Here is a 20,885-nt window from a genome sequence, read left to right as displayed (position 1 = left end):
TTTTGGTTTTTATTAATTTTACATATGGTATATAGCTGTCTGGGTTATCTGCTTTTTTACCTTACAGTGATGCAAAACAAGAGCTTTTTACTTCAATTTTTTGCTTGTGTTTCTTTGTCTTTTAGAGTAGTCTTTAATAGTAACAGCCCTCAAAGTACAAGAATTACAATGCTAACTTGAATCATTTCATACCAGTGGCCATATTTCATACCTGAGACCACATGAGCAAATGGGATTCTGAGATTACCTGTCACTTTGGTCTTCAATGTTTCACAAAGTTCAAAGGACAAAAATTGTCAAAAGAACTCAGCAGGAGAGAGAGAAATTTTAATTTTAGTTGTAAAACTCTTCCCATTTGCTTTTTCAGATTTTAATTTTCCACCGAAGTTAGAGAGGAATCTCTCCTCCAACTTGGGTTGTAGAAGATCAAAACTGAGGTCTAGCAGGTGGTGTGTTATGCAGGAAAAAAGAATCACTGAGGTCCCTTGGTACAGTAACATGCATGATCTGATTTGTTCTGTTTATACCCTAAAAATACCACCTGCAGATATCAGTGGAAGGAGTTAGATGTCCATATGTTGGAATAAGAAATGCAGTAACTATTAAGAAGGTTACTTCTTTCTCAATCTCAATTCGGGTGCTCACTAGACAAAAGGGATGCACAGCATCTCTCTCATTCTCAGCCCTTCCTTGTGTCCCTTTGAAGACAATAAATAGCCAAGACTTGCCCATGCTTGCACCAAAGAACAAAGTGCTGGTTGGGCCATAGCATAGGCTTCTTCCCAAGCTCTTGGTTAGGATATTCTGTCAAAAGGCTAAGAAGTGGGTATGCTTCCCTCACCAGGTTTCCAGCTCCTTTATTCATCTTGTGGATCTGTGCCTGTTGTGTAGATTCCAACACCCAGAAGTGCTCTTTAACACTGTGACATGTATGAGTACTTGTATTTCTTCAGTGAAGCATCACATTTTAAATTGCTCCATTAATTCCTTTGGTTTTGACCATAACTGTGACTCAGCAAGCAATGCAGAAATGTGTGACTAGATTGCAATGGACTCTGGAACCTAAGCTCTGAGATCGAGAGCCTTTGTTGTGGGTACCTTTTCTTGGTGAAGTGCTTCAGGTGAACACCTGGCTGTTTCAGATACAGAGCAATCGAGTTTTCTGCCTTGCTTTAAAATAAAACCTGTGACTCGGACAAGACTTTTATACTCTAAAACTTTGCTTTGGCAAAATACGTAGTTTCAGTAAGGATAAAATGGATGAAATAAGACAGTAGTCACATGCTTCTAATCTATCACAAAGAGTATTTTGTAATACAGAAGGAAAAATAAGTCTGCAAAGACAATCCAGTCATAGTGGCTTAGTAGGGGCTGATTTCAGCAGTCAGGATGTTCAGAAATGTCATGTTAAACTTCTAGGGTTAGCTGAGAGACTGCTGAACAGATCTAATTCCAAAGCAAACAAGGACAACATGCAACTCAAGTAGCAACTAAAAAGGAATAATTCCTGTCTGATATGCATGGTTAAGTCATAGACCCGTTCATGACTGCCTTCTTTTAACTACAGAAGAGAGGACAAAACTTAGCTGTTACTTACCCCCCTGCCCCCTCCTTCTAATGAAATTGGGAAATGAGTTTCCATTCATCGGTGTATGGACTTAAACAGGCACTCAGCTGTCCATGTGGTTGTATGTCTTTAACTTTGGGAAGAATTCCTCTGAAATTTATGTTCAAATCGGCAAAGTCTTTGTGCTGTGGGCAAGGTACTGGTGTCCCTCCTTGGGCTTCCCTTTGTTGCAGCTGAGTTAATATTTTTGAGATAATAATTTTGTTTATTGGAGAATGACCACACTGAAACTGCACTGGTGCTGCTCAGAGGGATTTGATTAGTAACTGATGAGTTACTGTAACTTGCACCTAAAGCACTTTTGCGTTAATGGCTAGAATAGTTTGCATCACTTGGGTTTATCTTTAAGCACATCCCAGTGTGCTAGCTAGTTTGAGTTTAAAATATGTGTTAGTTATAAAAACAGGTTTGTTTTAGGTTGGTGAATTGTATGTGTGGTCAGGAATGGGGCTAACAAGGCTTAGGAAATTGCCTAAGCTTGCATGGTAGTGAAGATAAGCTCTGTAAAAAGTGGTAGGGGCATCTATCGGCACCCCCACGTGTTGATTGGAGCAGTAAGGGGAAGAGGGATATTTTCTCACAAAAGTCTCCTGTAAGGAGAAGGCAGTAAAGTAAATCAAGAGTGAAATAACTAATTCCTTTCTCTTTAACTTCCATCAGTTTTTTCAGGAGATACAGTCTAGATACAGTCTATTGGGGAAGATAGAAGAATAAGAAGAGAAACTAGAGTCATTTACAGTGGTAAGATACCTTTTATATCTCTGCTAATCATTGTGACTGGCATGTAGCTGGGTAAGTTCGGGAACTTGTAAGTCACACTTGCAACCTACACTTTGCAAGTGAGTTCATCAGGTTTCTTGAGCTATCCTGCCAAAGCTGATCATAGTTCCACGTGCCACAGTGATCACAGGGAATACAAAAAAAAAAAAAAAAAAAAGACCAATGCAACAATTAGCAAAACGGTGTTTTCTAAATTTCTGATTATGTAGATTTGACTTCTTACAAAGACACAGATTAGTGGGTAAGTGTGCCCTCTTTCACGTTATGTATGTGTGTGATGGATAACAAATAGGAAAGTACTTTATTTATAGCTCTGTCAGTGTTGGAACAAGAAGGCAGGAACTTTGGGGCTTCTTTCACCAGGGCAGTGGCAGCCTATTTTAACATCTCAGAAGCTGCTTTGGTTCCTGTTTTGTCTGCATAGTGTATCTTTCACCACTCCAGATACATTTATTTCTTTTACCTTCTTTCTCTGTGTCATTAAGTTGATCACCTCATACCATGTTGTCCTACTGCTGCTCCTCATCCTGTTTTTGTTTGAACCGCTGTGAAGATGTATCATGGCTTGCAACTGAAAGTTCTGCTGACCTGGTATTCTGAAATCATCTCACACTAAGTATAGTCCAAGGTGATGTTCAGAGGATGGTGGGAAAGGGCAGCTTCATAGTAATAAAGACTTGGATAAACCTATAGACTACAGAACTGAGAGTTGGGACCTCTGCAGTTGCCTCAGTTCAGAGGTGGTCTGAACCTAATGGCTTTTGACACTTGTTTGAAGAAAATATTTGTTTAAAGGTATCAAGTACTTCCTTTTGCTGTTGTGTCTGGAAGTAAACAGTTTCTCTCTGACCAGCATGTTACAAAAGCATAAGCTCAGTCTGTTCCAAGCCTGAGTCTAACAAGTGGGCTAATGGCCTCATGGTTCTCTGTAATTCTAATGGGGATGACCATTTTTTCAAATGTCTTTAAGGTTCTGTAGTTATTGCATCTTAGGACATCTGGATTGTGTTCCCTCTGAATAGCTTCCTGAGAAATCTTCTGAGTCACTTAATGCTTCAATTTTAAATCTGCAAAATGAGATAACAGTATTCTTGCACTTGAGTATGAGTGTCAGGATAATAAATAGATTATGTGTTGAGGTTTGTGAAGTGCTCAGACATTATAATAAATAGGCAGAACAACTAATTCCCACATGTTATTCATTGCATGCACTCTGGTTTTTTTTTGTGGAGAGTGGTTATACTGTTAAAGATTTCCTTTTTGCTTGAACCTTTTTTTTTTACACAGAGCTGTTACATGGCAAAATTCCAAAAGTTTTGGTGGTAGAAGACTTACAGGGAGTGGCTGAGCAGAATCAGTCTGTTTAGTTAATAGTTTAGCACACTAAACTTGGTAGTGGTGAGCTGTGTGACTTCCACAGAGGGAAGAAGAAAAAAATATATGGGTGCCCAAAGTAGTTCTTGCATATCTGCTTAATCTCAAGCGTGGTGGCCAAGTAGATGATGAAATACTACTTGTCTGGCTATGAGCTCTATTTACTACAACTAAGTGAATCATCGGATCAGTTCCTGACCAGACCTTGAGTTGTCAAAAGCAGATGGCCTGCCTAGATAGCAAGATATCTTGGAAGCATCTCCACCCTTGTCAGCAATGTTACACGGCACAGAGATCTCAGAAGAGCAGCGTTGGCATCCACTGATGTTGGGGAAAAGATGGTAGTTTTTCAGCTGCACTTGGTCTTTTACAGCAGAATCACGTATTGTAGCTCTGAAAATAAGGAAATTGTTGCTGGCTTGTTAGTGAAGGTCCAAGTTTGTGAACTAGATCATGTACCTGGACGGGCAGTAGTAGAGAGGTCAAAAAAGGCTTCAGATTTGTAAAGGGCTGTTTTTTCAGCTCTGAGAAGCCTTCAGGTTGATACTTAAAAATGACTGGTATGTATAGATGTCATTCCTGGAAATGAGGCCAAAATTTTTATTTAGCTCTGAAAATCTTTTCCTATAGTCTCTTTCCACTTTTCTACCCGTCACTAAAATGATAGTAAGTGATTTCCCAGACTGTAGAGTTGTGCTGAGGATTATATTCAGCACAGATATTTGGTTGTAAAATGTCATACAGATATCTACAGAAATAATAGAATACTGTAGACACTGAATATGGGAACAAGTTCTACATCAGAATCTGAGAAGGTTTTCTGTATAACTGTGTTACTTTATCCTAATCAGCAGCCCAGCACTCAGACAACTGCTCACTCGTTCCCTTCACCAGATCTCCACAGTGGGGCAGGGAGAGAAAATAGTAAGAAAACTCTTTGAGTTGAGATAAATACAGTTTAATCAGTGAAGAAAAGGTGGGGGGGAAGTGAAGGAGATGACACACCACCTTCCACAGGCAGACCGATTCCCAGTCAATCTCCAAACATCCCCACCTTGGAGTTAAAACATCTTTTTCTTCTTCTACCTCAGTTTTTATTGCTGAGCATGAAGTTACATGGTATGGAATATCCCTTTGGCCAGTGTGGGTCAGCTGTCCCAGCTGTGTCACCTCCCAGCCACTTGCCCACCCTCAGCCCACTGCCTGTGGGGTGTTGTGGAAACAGAGAAGGCCTTGACACTGTGCAAGAACAGCTCAGCAATAGCCAAAACAGTGGTGTGTTATCAGCACTGTTGCAGCCACAGATCTGAAACACAGCACCATATGGGCTGCTAGGAAGAAAGTTAACTCCATCCCAGCCAGACTCAGTATGCTTATTTTTTAATGTAGTACTAAAAAAAAGAATTATCAGAAGAACAAAATCCTATCTTAAGAACAGAATTTTATTGATTAAAAATGTTTTCTTGCATGCATAGATGTGACACTCTTATTAGTAACATCGGCACTTCTGAAACAGTTCAAAAACACCCCAAGTATGTGCTGAAGTTCATTTTTCTCTGAAAATGTCTCAAAACATTTGTTTTAAGTTTCATGGAATTTAGTCACACTTAAGTGCTTTTCTGAATAGGGGTTGCATGCTCAAGCTGACTCTGTCCTGCTGTCCTGCAAGAGCAATTCTGAAGAAAGGTCTGATGTTCACACTGGGCAAATTATCTCTGAAATGGGTAGTACCGTAATTACATATAGATGCATCTTGTTGCTGTTGGTATAAATATGTAATTTTGTGCCTTAAAATAACCAACTCTTTAAGTCTTCTGATATGGAATTGTCTGTTTTTATCATGCGACTGGACAAATAAAATGCTTTCCAAGTTAAAACTTTAAGAATTAGAATTATGTGATTATCCTAGGAAATTGAAAAATAAAAATAATTAAAAAATAAGATCTGAAGGAATGAAATCTTAGTTCATTTATGAAAAAGAAAAAAATTTTAGGGAGTTACTTTACTGTCAGTGTCCCTGTCCTTCCCTGCAACACTATTTTTGATCATGTATGCTTCTGTCAATGAAAAATAACTGGCAGGTGTGTGACGCAAAGAGCTCAAGAAGTAATTCAGATTGGATTTCACTGATCACTTCGATCAATATCAAAGTCTGAAACTGAAAGCAGGTTGAGCTTTCACAGAATTTTCTGAGGAAATCATTGAGGCTAAAGGAGACTCTTGAATTCTTGAAGAGACTCTTTATTTTTGCAATGTTTGGACTGCTCTGTTGTTACTGCTGGCCCTTCTTTATTCCACTTCTGTTTAATATTAAGATGGATAAGTATTTGTTCCTGGTGGTGAAAAGCATTACAAAGGTTTTGGTGAATGTATAGCAGTGTGACTGGTCCAATTGTAAGAGTTCACGGTGCTCATCTTCGAATCTCTCACTGAATTTGTCAGCCAATGCTATCAAATTCCAAGAGATACATGACATTATGGGATTTGGTGAATCACATGGTAAGCACAGTGAAACTGAAACTTCAGTGTCTTCATAAAAGGTGTTATGCAATTTCTTGTGGCTTTTCAGTACTGAAGCACTGATTTGAATGAAGGTTTCCTTGAATGATGAGGAAGAGTGAATATATTAAAAAAACAGCCTGCAGTAAAGGGAGGACAGAGTTGCCCCCCTCCACTGTGTTCTGAAATGGTTCATGCTGTAATGGTTCATGATCAGAGCAAGTAGTTTTTCTTTGCCAGGGATAGCTTGTGTTTTTGTTCTATGGAGCATGCACTCAGAGTAGGTTGGAAGAATTCTGGATATCTCTATCCTCAGCAGCAGAGGAACAAACACCTTCTGTCAGGGCAGTAGGATGGAGCGTGTGTTCTGCTAGAATGGAGGACCAAGGCAGTAATTCATGCCCTGTCCAAAAGCACCGGGCGTGTGGGCATGAAGTGGTGAAATAGTTCTTGTATTTTTCTTACAACTGCATGGTTTAGGCAGTTTAAAAATAACCAAAGCATTCCCTCTTTGCTGCGCTCTGATTGTCAGCAAGGAGGCTAGACTGTCTGGTCTCAGGTAATGAGCAGAACCCCTGGAAAAATAATGATGCATAAAGTTAAGCTCTTGGAACAGCTCTACGTGTGTCAATATTATTGGGAACTCTGCGTATTTAAGGAAGACAGCCAGTAGAGCTGAATCTCACCCTGTGTAAATGGCTTCTTGTACATGGGTCTTTTTTTTTTTTTTTTTTTATTGTTGAAGAGTCAAGTCCAAATATTGAGCAACTGTAGAACCAGCTCTTTTCAGCCAAAATCTTTGGTTCTGTGGATGCCAGCAATAGAGCTCTGTTAACCACAGGATCTAGTCGCAGCTCACATCTGCTGCCTGCAGAGCCAGCCTTGCGCATTTTGGTATGTGGCTAAATTGGAGATGTGAATTTGTGGCAGTTTTGACTGTGTGATTTTTGTCTACAGTAAAAAATCTGTATGAGTAACTGCCAGAACTGCTCTTTGTGAATGAAGATGATAGCTTTGTGCATGGCTTCATGAAAATATAGTCAGACACTTAAAAAAAGACAAGCTGTTCAGGAATCACCTTTGCCTTTACTTGGGGTGGCTCTAGAAGAGCAAAGGAAAGGCATGACTGATACAGGGCCTTACTTGATAATAAACACTGTGGTCAGCTCTTATGTGACTGCACAAGCCACAGTAACTTCCTGCTTTGATAAGTTGAACTTAGCTTATACCAAGCTTTGCTTTGATTTTGGCTCTCTGGGGAAGGATAACTGGCTCATAGGGAATTCTGTTAGTTTTTTGGAGAAGCCTTGTTCAGCAGATGTTTTAGAAATGTTTCAGTTATGATGAAGTAACTCCACCCACACCAACAAACCCTCTGCTTGATTGGAAAATTCCTAGCTGGCCTGGTTTATTATCTGCCAGTTCTTACTGCTCACAAGATGGTCAGAGCAAGTTGAGATGCTGAGAATTTGTCTTGCTTAGTGTGATAATTCTGTTAAGTGGCACAGTTTCTTTGATAGTGCCTACATGCGGTATATAGGAGCTTGTAAGAGCTGTGGTAATGTTGCTAATTAACACCAGTGGGAAGAGAGATTTAGTAGGGCAATTTTTAAGTTCCCATACAAAACATGCTTTTCCATTCACTTGCCTGAAATGTGCAGGTATCCATGTTTGCCCAAGAAAAGTGGGTATGGCATCCTTTAACACACTGACAGTTTCAACAGGTAGGGGCATTGATGGTAACTGCAAATGAGAGCTTAATATGATGCTTTTGACCACTAGATTATGTGGAGCAAATATGTTACTTTATCCTACAAAGCTATATTAAATATTCCTTTGAAGAAATTCTGGACAGATACAAAGTAAAGATCTGTCTAATGTGCCACAGATTTTATCAATTCATGGATTGTGGCATGCCAAGGATTGCCTCCAGTGAACGGGCAGAAAACAGATGAGCTGAGAAATGCTCCTAGAGTATGTATCTGTGCTGTATGGTGTAACTGGTCTTACATGCCTTTGAGAAAAAGTACCTTCAAAATAAAACATGCATTTATTTTCTTTAAAATGTTCCTCAACAGATGAACAAAATACCTTCTCTTTATTCTGTTGATAAAATTACTCCATTTGCTGTCTGCGTCTTGTTCATTTCCATGGCTAGTCAAACAGCTTTCTTTATCAGGATTGCCCTTGACAAGTTAAGAGAACTGTCATTTTTTTAAAAAGCCCCTTATGGGCTTGGCTAATCAAGGGCCTCAGTTTATGCATGTCAGGCAATGCTTCAAACGCTGCTGACCTTCAGATGCAGGAAAGTTTTCTGGCGTTGTCTCCTGACTGTTGAGGTGGGTGTTGGAGGGGGGACTGGTTAAGGCGCCTTTGCATATTTTTGGCAATACACAATCTGCATTGGATGACTGTACTTTTACAATTAAATTTTACGTACCTGCATAGTGTGGGTTTCAGCTAAAAAGCATAATTGGTTTCTTGGGTTTTTTTCCTCTAAAAAAGTGCAGTTCAAAGTCCAGTAAATACTGTAATAGACACTTATTTTAATGTATAATAGCAATTACTTTGAAGGACTGTATGAACAATAAGTAATTATAGCTCAATTTATTTATGTGATTTTGTTGTTGTTGTTTCCAGGAATACCTTTTGTTAACATAGAAAAATCAATGTTTTCCTTGTGGGTAGGAAGGTGGGGGAGGAGAGGAGAGCTAATGTGTTGTAAATCTGGGAATACCGAAGTGTCGGTGTTGCTTCCAGTGTAGTGTGTGACTGAGTACTGTTAACATGGGAGTACTGCTGGGTCTGTGTCTGTTTATCATGGTTATACATCAGGTAATTTTAGTAGAGGAACTTGTAAGCATTTTTTAGATTTTTTTATGTACATAAATTTTGTGTGTGTGTGTACATATATATATTAAAAAATAATTTTGAATACTCTTCAGGGAAAAACATCTTCAAAGGACCTATATGGGGTGACTTGGTCTTAGAAAATGAAAAGCTGTATTTAAATGTTCAGTTTTGGAAAGTTCAGGTTGCTCTGGCACATTTAAATCAAGTACTTGCCTTCAAGCATATGCATAACCTTACTGACTCATAAAGTATGCTTACATATGCTCTGAACATATATTATTCACCTGAGGCCTATCTGCGTTAAGGCTTCTTTGGTTTTGTCTTGCCTCCAGTTGAGTATCTGACTTAATCAGTTTTCACCAGAGCTCTGGTGAAGCTCTTCCCCAAGCTCACCATCAACTTGCCAACGTGTCACCATGAGTGCAGTGCTTCCCTGTGAGCTCGGCCAGGCCAGCTCTGGCCACTGTGTTCAAAACGCCACTGCAGAGGGGCTCCTTCTCCATGTCCGCAGTCGGGGAGGGGCTCTGCTGTCCTGTCCTGTCCTGTGGGACCGCCAAGCAGCTGGTTCAAGTCCACGTAGCTCCCTGAATTCACAGGAGTTGCTTCAACTGGTATTTACTGAGAATCAGCCCCCCCATGTCTGGCAATGGTAAACTGGCCGGTCAAAGATGTCTAAGTGAGAAGAAAAGGTGGTGTGGGTTTAGAACACTTAATAGAAAGAAGGCTAAAATGTGAATAGCTCCAGGACCTGCTTTGAACTTGAGATTTATTCCAAGATTATGAGAATTTATTGTAACAATTACACTGGACCAGTCTGCTGGTAGAAGTTTGATTCAGTGTGATAATTTTATTTCTTAACATGTAAAACAAGTGTGAATTTGAACACTTCCTGACATTCACTTTTCTTGCTCTGTTCTTAATGTTTAGAGAAACTGCTGTGATTAAGGCAGGGTATACTACTACATTACATACTTTGCTCTTAGAAGAGTATAGCATGGGAATGCTAACAGTCCACATTTGGGCAACCGCAGAAGCAAATTAACTGACACTGTCTCTTGGCATGCCATTCTGAGCTGAAATAAGAGCCAGTGTAAATGACTTAATGACTCAAGCCCCTGGCAAGAATTACTTGGAAGATAATACCTAGTTTGTAAAACTGAAAGTAAACTTTTTTTTTGGTTTTGCAGGAGATCCATGCAAATGTAGAATTTGAGTAGATTGTATTTTACTATTTCACTGCTCTATCAGTATGTTTGGCAATATTCCTTCAGGTGCTTGAGGAAGAGCAAGACACTAATGTTTAATTTGGCAATCATTGCTGTGGAAAGTGAGTTTTCTCAGTTTGAAATTTTCTTTCCAGGTTGCACATCCTTCCCTCCTGTATATCAGAGAGGAATATTTTTACTGGCCATGCAGCTAAATCTAGCTATTTTGAATTGGGCTCAGCAATACGAGATATATGTAGTAAACCCAGGAATTTTGGACATCTTCAGTTTATGCTGAATCAGAGTGGTGCTCTTCAGATGCTCATCTGATGCCAGCCAGCAGAGCATAGGCTCTAGGCTCTCAGCAGCGGTTCTGTTGCAGAGTGGGGAGGGTATAGAGCCCCTGTATAGAGGAATAGTATAGAATCCCTCAAGTGGAGAGCATCGGGAGCCAAGCAAGTTGTCACTTTATCCTGAGCAGCCCTGGCAGTTGTGATATTGATGGAGTGTTGCTGGGATTTGTGCCTTTGGACCTCTGGAGTTGGGAGATGCCTTTGCTGGCTCTTAAATGGTTCTAGGAAACTAGTAGATGGGTTTGAGGGGAAGAAGAAAAATATTTAAGAGGAATTCCCCTTCTCCTCTTAAGAATGACCGAGGAGCTAAAGCATACTTCTAGTGTATCAGGAGGCTGGTTTAGAACAGGAATTAGATCTTCAGTATCTGTAGGCTGGAGACATTCACTGGTCTGCTGGGATGAGTTTTTTCAGCCTCTTCCATTTGAGCTGTTTCATTTTTTTTAAATAAACATTTATTGGATGGATTTGTATGACAGGTCTCATTCTTTCAGAGTTTCCAATTTTAAGGAATTTATAATTTCCTGCTCTGAAACAAGAAATTGTTGGGAGTCTTCCTGACTTACCATATTTCAGCATTTTAGTATTTTTTTGTAGTTCAGTATAGCTTCTTAATGTGGAGTAGAATTTCAGTGCCATTGGTGAGTGGTCTCCTTGTTAAGAAAAAGGGTGGTATAAATTTTATGTGTCAAAGAGCATGGGAAGCACTGTCACCTCAGTTTTGAACTAAATGTGCATTTGACCATTCACATCATTTCAGTGATATACAGTGATACTCAGTTGTTCAGGTCGAATCAGATCAGGTACATCAGCAAGAACACAAAACAAATGGATAAGGAGTTCAAACACATGGTGATATATATACCAATGGAGGTGGGAAACTTTTGGCTTCAAATTACTAGCACTCTGCTTAAATGGCAACAGTCATGCAGCTTCAGAAAGGGTTTGGCTTGAAAATAAATGTTTGGCTGCTAATTGGTATGGAAAAGAGTATGGAAGGAATTTTCAGAGGTTGTGCCTAAGTCAGTAAGTCACATCATGTAAGTACCTTTTCATGGAAAGGCCTGCTACTGTGCAACAAGAGTCCCTTCCAGAAATTAGACCTTGTTTTTGAATCTGAATTCCTAGGTTTTCTTTAAGAAATGTACTGTTACATGTGTTTTGGGGATGTTTTTCAGTGTTTAGAATGCTATTTATTTTTTAAAATAATTTTGTGGGGTTTTTTTTCCAAATTTATTTTAAAGTATGGTTATTTCATAAAGCATTTTATATTGGTAGTTTCCACCTACTGAACTACTACTGCACTGACTAGAATGTGTTCTCAGAACACTCTGAATTAACTTGACGTCCAGAAATTAGCAAAGACTTGATTAACTTTTCTTTAGTAGGATATTTAATGACCTCATAAAATTTGAACACCTCTTCATCCTTACTATTTGTTCAGAACAAAGATGGAGGGTGGGAGATCGATCTACCTTGTAGTATTATGTCTGTTTTTGCTGACAGTGTGACATAATCTTTTGGTTTTAATCATGATATCATTAGAACTACTACCATGATTGAATTTAAATGCAATTTAATACAAATTTGTCAAACAGAGAAGAGAAAGTGAACAGTAATGTGAACTTTGCAGGTTGTTGGACTTCTGATTGCTTTCCCACCGCACAAAGAGATTGGGGATCACTCATTCTAAACTCATTGCTACTCTAGAGTATGACTGACATGCTCAGGACTCAGTAAATGGATCGTAATAGGCCACACAAAGGTAGTCAGGATATTTGTGTTGTATGTATTTGTAGTGCACAAGTGCAGAATGTGAGGTTGTGAATCAGAGATCTTTTTATGGATGGAAGCCAAGTAGCCATCAAAGGAAGGAGTAGTGTTCATAACATATGGAACCAAATAATTGTTTACTACTTGTGTTAAGTACAGAAGGTGACTGCTGGTGTAAAAATATATGTGTATTGCTATGGAATAGATATTATAGGAAGAGAAACAACTTCGTTCCAATAAGAGGGCTGTTGGACAGGGGAAGTTAATGTGTTTTCTGGTGAAATTTACTGATGCCATGATGATTCTTTAACAGACAGGAAGAAATGGGTGCGTGTATATATATATACCTTATATACCTTGGCTCATAGGTTCTCACAGAAGAAGGTAGTGGAATTAGTGTTTCTAGGTATGTGTATGCGCCTGCCACTATACATTTATCAGCAGTTACAGAAGATCTACTTTGTACTGGTACCTGTCTGTTGCAACATGGATACGTTGCTCTACACAGGACTGACATGTGCCCTGCTGTGGCCCAGTTCTTCATTCCAGTAATTTGCTGTAATTAATGCAGAGCTGGCCTTCTGTCAGTGTTGTGATTCAGGTGTCTCAGATGGCAGAGTTCTTAGTTGTTTCATTACAAATGTAGTAAGAGCAGGGACTGCATTTTGCCATGGGAAAAATGCAAGGTGGCAGCAGAGATGGCTTTAGAATTCCGCCTGAAGCTTGAGTAAAAAGAAAAGTAATTTCTAGTGTTTGGTAATCTTAAGAGCATTAAGCTGAAATTCCTGAAGGAATTTCCCAGAAGTGCAAGAAAAGATCACCAAAATGTTACCACTCACTACCATTTTTTTAATCATTATTGCAAAGGCAGGCATGTATTTTTGCAGCTGTCTGGGTTCAGCTGTTCTGAATTTTCTGCCTTTGTGAGCCAGAGGCTATGAGAATCACTTTGATTTATCTCACTGCAGTGTAATGCCACTTACAGAGTATTTAATCTTGAGCAGTATTTGTAATTCATGTTTGGGAGGTACCAGAATCTATGCTTTCTTATGCGTTTTTTTAAAATATATTGCCATTGCTCAGGTGCAGGATAGTGTTAATGACCTAAATATAAACAACTGGTTTGGATCCTTCTCAGCCCAGGGTATATTCTACAAAGCAAGCAGATTCTTACACTTACACTTCTCTGGGATGGTAACTGTCACATGGTGTCAGTCACTTGGCACAAATGAACACTGAGAGCAGCCCTGCGGAGAAGGACTTGGGGGTATTAATGGATGGAAGACTGACAGTGAGCCAGCAACATGTGCTCACAGCCTAGAAAGCCAGCCACATCCTGGGCTGCATCCAGAGGAGTGTGGCCAGCAGGTTGAGGGGAGGGGATTCTCCCCCTCTGCTCTGCTCTTGTGAGACTCCACCGGTAGTGCTGTGTCCAGCTCTGGGGGCATCCAAAGAAGGAGGACCTGGAACTGCTTGAGCAGGTTTCGAAGGGAGCCACGAAAATGATCAGGGAGCTGGAGCATCTCCCTTATGAGGACAGGCTGAGAGAGTTAGGGTGGTTCAGCCTAGAGAAGAAAAGGCTCCAGGGAGAAAGCTGGGGAGGGACTGTTTATCTGGGGTGTAGGGATAGGATGAGGGGTAAGTGTTTTAAAAATCAGAGGATAGATTTAGATTAGCTCTAAGGAAGAAATTTTTCCCTGTGAGGGTGGTGAGACACTGGCACAGGCTGCGCGGAGCAGCTGTGGCTGCCCCTTCCCTGGAAGGGTTCAAGGCCAGGTTGGACGGGGCTGGGAGCAACCTGGTCTAGTGGAAAGTGTCCCTGCCCATGGCAGGGGGGTTGGAACTGGATGGGCTTTGAGGTCCCTTCCAACCCAAACCAGTCCGTGATTCTATGAACATCAGTTAGAACGGTGACACTCACTGATCCTTTGGGGAAGTCAATACTGTAACTTGGATAGGACAGACCCGGCATTCAAAGACTGTACAGCAAGAGGGTTTGCAAGCAGCCTTTGCTGTAGTAACAAGGTTGTGGTGTTGTCTGTATACTAATGATAGGAAATACAGCCAGAATCTTTTGTGATGTCCATATCAAAAGATATGGTTATATCACTGAATATTTGTAAACTGTTCAGATTAAATATTCCTGGGATTTGGGGAAGATGCCAGTCAAGTAGCTTGCTTGGGATTCTTGAAATGACCTTGTTAAGGGCTGGAACATTCCTCTGCAGAACTCTTATAGTGGGGGCTGCAGCACCAGGTGCATGGAGGACTTGAGGATCCATCACACACCACATCATGCTGTTTACAGCATGGAAGCACAGGTGCCTGTGGAACCCCATGTGTAGTGGCCTGGCTTTGCTCATGTACTGGGACTGGGAGAGGGAAGTGAGCTAGCTGACAGAAGAGGGGAACCACAGGCTCTCCCTGGGTAATATTAATAGCATAATTTCTGCTTAGAAGAGGAAAGCACAACAAGATCAAAGAGCAATGTGGTATCTCAGAATGAGATACAGGATTTACTGATGCCTAGCCATTTTGTTGTGACACTGGTTAAACATCGCAGTGTTAATGTGATGCCTGTTTAGAGCAATTCCTGCCCTTGACAGAAATCTGAGAAGGATAGGAGACAGGTTTCAAAGGATGCTGCCCCAGGTGCCAAGGACTGTCCTTCCTGTCATATCCTGCTCACATCTGTCCCTTTTCTCTCTATAGCAGATAGGCTCGTGGTCTCGCAGGTATGGATTTCATAGTGTTAAATAACATAACTGAGTTCCTCATGCACCATTGCATATTTTGCAAACTTCTATGCCCTACTGCCTGTTTTCAAGCAAGCATTCTGCAAGGCTGTGGATCTCAGACACATCTGCTTCTTTCTCAGATTGTAACGTTAATCATTTCAGAAATCCTCGAGGAGGGAGGATAAACAATGGGGGAGCATCAGCCTCTTTTCTGTAGGAATCCAGACCTCCATGTGGAATCAGTGAGACGATGTTTTATTTTCTCCATTCTGTTTCCAGCTCTGCAGCCAGCAGGTTTCGGGCAGAGTGTGGTGACCATGGGGAAATCAGACTGCGTTAGCTGAGCAGAAGAGAGAATGCAGAGGCAGCAACTGCGTTCTGTGGCTGAGACAAGCATGGCCAGGGGACCGTAGTGGGACTGTGCTCTGCACATGGGGAATTTTCTGGACTGTGTGTGCACTTGTGTACATATGTTTATGCATATATTTAAAGAAAACTATACTAAAGGCCTCAGATATCACCAAACTTACCCAAAGGCTCTTAACTAGCCTGAATTGCCTAATCTCAAACTTCTGAAAACCAGGAAATACAAAATGATGGTGTGTACCATTTCTGAATACACTCTTTAGAAAGGCATAAAACAGTACTGGAAAAACAACATTTCTGTATTAATTACACCTTACATTGGTTTTACTAGCTGTGTTCATTTATAATATGACAGAAGATGCTAAAAGGACAGCTGGGAGGATGCTTGCTAATATGTCCTAGATGCTCTTGACACTGGTTATGTGCATGCATTTATTTTTTAATTATTGTATTTATCTTTAGACACCAGGCTAGAGCAAATAGAAAATCATACCTGTTGCTAATCTCAAGATAGCGAAGACAAGTGTCTACATCTCATTCTGTCTCTAGTAGTTTTGCAACCACAGTAGCAGGGCTTTGTCCACAGCACACTAATGTTTGGCCTTTGATATACTGAGATGATTTTTTTTTCTGCTACTTAAATAAAATCTGAGTGAAGACTAGAAGAATTTCTTTCTGAAATAACTGAATTTTGTAATCACGCTCTTTCAGTTTTGTCAGTCTTTCTGATGCAATACTATTAACTTAAAATTGCATCAGTCAAGGTGTGTTCATTGAAGCCTTCATCTGCAATTCTCTGGTATCTCTTCATAATAGAGGTCAAAATCAAATGTGGAATGGAGGCCGTGTGTCTCGGATTCTGCTGGGTTTTTTCTTTACCCAGAGCATGTGGAAGTCTGCAAGCAAGACAGCGTAATATAGTACATACGTAGATTAAAAAGTGTCGTGCAGGCTGCTACAATCTCATTAGATACTTAGCACTTACATGTTATTTTTTGAAGTTGGCTCTAAAATTGTGATTGCTTTGTTCCACCCATACCTTGCATGCTATTTTTTTTGGAGCTGGGGGATTTTGACTGAACTGTTTGGAAATAATTAAATGATTCTTAATTAAAAATTTTAAAATCCACATTCCAGCATTGCTCTACTTTATGAACATATTTGAGTGACAAAATTGTAAACTTCATTTGCCCTGTTAACAGTGGAAGCTTACTCAGTGACTGAGTGTGTGTAGTCTTGATTAATAGGGCTGATAACAAGTGTATCAGTGGTAGGGCCATGTATCTGTGTATCTCCTGCCCTGTATGGCTGTTGCTGTTTCCCAAAGCATCTGTAGCCATGGGATCGCCTGATGTGTAAAAGGGAAGAGGAGGGTGGTGCAAAACAACCTGGCAGAGGGGTTTTTTGGTGTGGTGTGTGAAACTTTGAGCATTGAGACATTTGAAAGAAATTAGTACGGTGAAAGGAAGGAGTGGGTTAGCACAAGGTGCAGTAGGTGACTGCAGAAGCAGATAGGGATTAGAGGAACACTGGCAGTGGTCAAGTCAGACCTGGGATTCCTGTTGTGCTGGGGCAGGGGGAGCATAATAAAAGGAAACAGTTGCAGTGGGCAGATGAGGAAATACCTCATGTTTGGGGTGTAGGAGACTATTAATCCATAAACCTACAGATGGGAAACCCTTCCAACACTGGATTGTTCTGTGCTGTTTCATGGGGAATCTTCTGTTCCCCATTGCCAAAGATAAGGTGTATCTTCAGATCTCAGAAATGGTGGAACAGGTGTCACACAATCTCTTCCACTCTGGTAGAGCTTCTTGCCGGGGTATTTTTCACAAATTCTATTTTTCTGGAAGCCTTTACACTTTCATAAACTCCTTTCCCCTCAGTGTATTTTCAAGGCAATTATTTTTCATTTTTTTGGAGCATGTTTCTTCTTTATTCTGATACTGTTTCTAAGTCTGAAATTTATATGTGCCAGGTGGGAATTGCCAGGTTTTGCAGTAGGGGCAGGGCACAGACTTGGTTTCCTGATTATCTGATGTTTGAGATGCAGGCAAACCCACCCATGCAAAATGTTGTATAAAATGGGGTGTTTGTCAGCTTTACCCAAAGGCCTGTCTAGCTGGAAGGTGTCTGTAAACCACACACCTTCAAAAGTGGTGGTACTAGTGGTAAGGTGGCACATATTTTTTGGAAATTGAACACAGCTGCTTGAAGACAGAAAGGAAACTTCTGTAAAGGCTGGGCGAGCAGCCACATACCTACCTAAGGCTGTGACAGATGAGCTCTGGCATATTTTGCTGCAGTGGTTAAAGGCTGTTCTAGCTCTCTGCCCTTCTGGACATTGCTGCTTGCAGTAAGGTCAGCAGGACAGAATGTGTGCCAGCACCTTAGCTGCCCTGGTTCAGGTTCATGTTAGCTTAAACCAGGTTAGAGTTATGTGAATTGCTTCATTTGGTAGGGGAGAGAAGTAAGGCTCTGCCAAATTTAATCCACTCTTTACAGCATTCCCTTGAAAGCTATTGAATTGCTTCCTTTTACAAGCAAGTAAAAGGTCTCATTTGGACGTGTGTAATAGGTATTGAAATAACTCCCATCAGTGTTTGAGGTCAGGATGTAACAAGCAACTGAAATATCTTCTGTTCGAGGTAATGCATTTGGAAATAGATATCAGAAATTAATGACCCATTTATATAAGGGATTCTGTAGTATTTTTTTTCTTTCATTCCTTTTTCATGGAAGTCCTGTTGATATGACATGAAGTGATATTTCAGGAGCACAAATACAAGCGAGAGATGTGGAAAAGGACAAAGCATGTAAGCTGACACTGAAACTGAGAACCTCTCATATACAGTATGTTTTGTGCCTTATATATTTAGTGCGTGTGTTAACTTAATCTTCACCACTGCAGAATATCTTCTGTAAAAGATCTTTCTCCAAAGATTCTTTTGTGTGCATGCTGTTAGTGACATACAAAGCATTGTTCTTCCCGGGCTTTAGGGTTCAACTGAGGGCTGTGTTCTGACGTTCTGTAGCTCAGGCAGAAAGAAGCTTCTCTGAAGAGCTCAGGGTAAGAAATTAGCAGCTCAAATTCAGATTCAAGCCTGGAACTAAAGCTTCTAAACTTCAGGGGGACTATTTTGTTCACTAAATTATTCATGTGCTATAATCTTTTGGATTAGAAATGAGGTAATTGCTCAATACAGAGATAAAATATCATCAGAGGAAAAATACCTGTTAACTTAATAAATCAGTTTGTGCTACAACGAGAAAATGAAAGTGATTAGTTATTAAGTGTAGTCATAGAAGATATTTTTAAAAATCAGTGCTACATTAACATTTTCCTTTCAATGTATCATTTGTTTTTTATGTAACAAGTAGTGCTGGACTGAGTCCTATAAATGAGGAAGTGTTTTATGCAGGTTATTTCAATTATCTGTCCTTGGAGAAGGTGAATGAAAAAAAATTGCTCCAACTCAGATTTAGCACCTTCATTTTGACAGCTGTAATATGGATATTAATGAAGAGCTTGAAGTGTAGAGAAATTAGTCCATTTGTAAAATCTGGTGTCCTCTTAGTTCTTGATCTTAAAAGGAGGGTAGGGGGGGAAGAGGAAGAAAGAGAAACCGAGGGTATGTTTTGTGTGGCTTGCTGAATCTTCTTGAAACAGTTTGCAGTAGCAAGCTAGCTGAATCAGCACCACATTCATCAGTGGAAGACTATAATCATAGTAATACCTGGAGCTTATAGCAAAGGAGAGACAAGTCAAATCTGGCAAGGTGGTATATGAAATTTTTATGTCTGGTTTTAAACTGAGTCAAAGCATTGCTGCAAAGAGTAAATTTGGCTAAGTGCTGTAGTAGAGTTTAATCAGTAAATCGAATTTAAATTTGATGAGTTATTTAGCTAGAGTCCTTGAAGGAACAGAAATTGAGAGGTGTGGGGCTTTCACAATGTATGATTATTGGGATTAATTTGCTTCATACAGGATGCAGTTTTAAAATGTACAATTTTGATATTAAATTAGTAAATATATGCTGAAAAATCAGAACCTGAAGATTTCAGGTGACGAAGATCTTTTCCTATTATTTATTGGTTTTTATAGATTAATAGGCTTTTAAGGCCAGAAGGGTTTGTTAGCTATAATCCTTATTGCACTTGTTTCTGTGCTGTGTGTTAGTTCCTCAGGAACAGTTTTTTTCCTATTTTTTTGTTAATGCTGTTATAAGGTGTTGGATCAGATTAAGCGTATTTAAATTGGTATGCAAGAGGGTAGTCTTTCATCAGTTGTCTGTAACATTACAAAAACTGCTAGATAGTAGATATAAGGGTGAACTAGTCAAATTCCATAACATGATTATTAAACAGAGAATAGTATCCGTTCAGCGTGGTTTTGATGTCACTAGGTAGAAGGCATGCTTTTCTGAAAAGTGATAAGGGAGATAAAAACTTGAAGTAATTTTAGAGCTTTTTCCAGTAATTTTTCAACACTTTCCTCTAGTTTTTGAAACACTAAATATTGAAAATAGAGTTGCCCCAAACTCACATTCTGTGTGATCTTCCTCCCTGGTCTATCCAGACATTTTACAATTCTCTTAAACATTGGGTGTGTTTGTCAAAGAAACTAATTTGAGCTCTTTCATCCTTGATTTAAGGAGGGGCAGGGACAGGAACCTTCTGATCTGAGATACCAGCAGACTAAGCCATTCAGAGTGACACAGTGGCGCAGTTGCCAGGAAGAATTCTTATCTGACATAGTGAGACTCCAGCTCAGTGTATTGGCAAAGTGGTTGAGCCACTGACTGAGACAGATATAAGGTACGTGCGTTTTAATAGAGAATGAGCTCTATTAAAGCTCATGGTATAGTAAAATAGAGATTGCAGGAGGAACCTTACTCATTTTGAGCTTTTTTTTTTTAATTGTTAATAACTGGCAATGGAAAGGGTTATTCTTTTTTTCTGGCACCTTATTTTTGAGCATTTCCATAATTCAGTGTCTGCTCTTCATCAGACCAAAACTCAGAAATTAATTCCTTTTTCTACTTCCTATCATCTCTTCCCCATTTACCACAAAGTCATATTATTTTTGAAAACATGCTTCCTTGAACCTCATCTTTCGTTAGAAAAAGGATGAATACAAAAATTTAATATCAAGATTTAAATCCTATCAGTGGATACTCTAATAGAAGCACAGAGTTTGAACTCCACTGAAGTGCTATGTTTCAAAGCAGGAGTTAAGGGAGGATTGTTGAAGTGCATTAAAAGAGATTTAGAAGAATTATGGGAAGTCTTACATCAGTCCACATGGCGAAGGGCT

At 39.9% G+C, this 20,885-nt stretch overlaps 1 protein-coding gene across 9 annotated transcripts in view; it reads left to right on the top strand.

Annotated features, from left to right (window-relative positions):
* The window catches only part of SPATS2L (spermatogenesis associated serine rich 2 like), a 102,944-nt gene that overhangs the window by 36,179 nt on the left and 45,880 nt on the right, over positions 1-20,885 (top strand). For 2 of the 9 annotated variants that reach the window (XM_042808543.1, XM_033010823.2), the window contains exons 2-3: positions 2,288-2,368; positions 20,224-20,386. The exons of 4 other annotated variants lie outside the window; for them this stretch is intronic. The gene's annotated coding sequence lies outside the window, so the exon portion shown is untranslated. The remainder of the gene's footprint in view (positions 1-2,287; positions 2,369-20,223; positions 20,387-20,885) is intronic. 3 more of the 9 variants (XM_042808546.1, XM_033010824.2, XM_042808545.1) reach the window with 2 other exon arrangements.

This window comes from Tyto alba, unplaced genomic scaffold, assembly GCF_018691265.1.
Source record: "Tyto alba isolate M040663 unplaced genomic scaffold, T.alba_DEE_v4.0 Super-Scaffold_7, whole genome shotgun sequence".
Lineage (NCBI taxonomy): Eukaryota > Metazoa > Chordata > Aves > Strigiformes > Tytonidae > Tyto > Tyto alba.
This window is presented reverse-complemented; position numbering and strand designations above follow the sequence as displayed.